This window comes from Acyrthosiphon pisum, chromosome A1, assembly GCF_005508785.2.
Source record: "Acyrthosiphon pisum isolate AL4f chromosome A1, pea_aphid_22Mar2018_4r6ur, whole genome shotgun sequence".
Taxonomy (NCBI): Eukaryota; Metazoa; Arthropoda; class Insecta; order Hemiptera; family Aphididae; genus Acyrthosiphon; species Acyrthosiphon pisum.
The window spans coordinates 149,916,748-149,918,002 of record NC_042494.1 but is presented as its reverse complement, the minus strand read 5'-3'; positions in this window follow the sequence as shown (position 1 = coordinate 149,918,002).

The following is a 1,255-nucleotide window of genomic DNA, read 5'->3' as shown; positions in this document are numbered from 1 at the left end:
GTACGTATACGTGAGAATATACTCGGTATGCCCGTCAGCATATTTCGATTTTCGGCTTATAACTAAAATATCATTTTACGAGTATATCGCTCGTAAAATAACTCGAAAGTAAAATAAAACTTATTTAATAGTTCACAGAAAAAAAAATTGTTATGATGTTTTAAGAGGACATTATACCCGTATATGTCTCTCCGTCTTATAGATGTACAACATAGCAAAAACTGTTTTGCCCGGGAAAGAACCAAGAACGCTACAGTCTACAGCCATAACTCATAACTAGGGCTGGGATTTTAATGCCCTCAAAAACCCCGAAAAATGTCCTAAAAAAAATGCTTTTATGACCTAAAAACTCTAAATAATGCCCTAAAAAACCCAGAAAAATGCCCTAAAAAAAGAGTAATAAATCTACAAATTTTATATTTTTAATAATTTTAGTATAAATTACAATAAAAAGTTTTAAAAAATACATTATGAAAATCTATTACAAGTGTAAACTGTAAATACATAGTTTTATCCATTGATATGTTTATCTCTTGACAAATGTTGTTGTACGGCAAATCGTTTTTCAGCAGTAACTTTCACGTTGCATATTTTACAGAATAACACCGTTCCGTCGGTAGAAAAAATATTATGTCCAAATTCTTGTACAAACGCACGCAGTCGACTCGCTGTCGAACATTTTACTTTTGGCATTTTTATATTAAATTATAAATAAATTAAAAATTATATAACTAGAGTAATAAAACGGTGTTAACGACGGCAAAACTCGTACTGAACGTCGAACGATAATATCATCGGACGTCGATTTTACCGATTTAAGATTATTTAACAGGAAATGCGGGTAGAGGTTACTCAAACCTTGTCCGATAATATAATACGAATTAGGAGTACCTACTTATAATCTGTTATATTTATTTAAAAACCATGTTGGTATAAAAATCTTAAAATCTTAAAATAAAATTTCAAATTTATACACTTGGTTTCCAAAAACTCAAAAAATGCTTCAAAAACTCTAAAATGCCCTAAAAAATTAAGAAAATGACCTAAAAACTAAAAAATGCCAAAAAATGCAAAAAAAATGCAAAATCTTTCTTATTTCCATTCAAATGTACATAAAACAAATTTGTGACAAGACGAGCATTGCACAGTAAGCTTTGGAAAACAATGCAAAGTGCATCGAAATCCCAGCCCTACTAATAACTATGGTTTTTGTATTGCTAACGATTAATTTTTACATAAATAATATTATTACGAA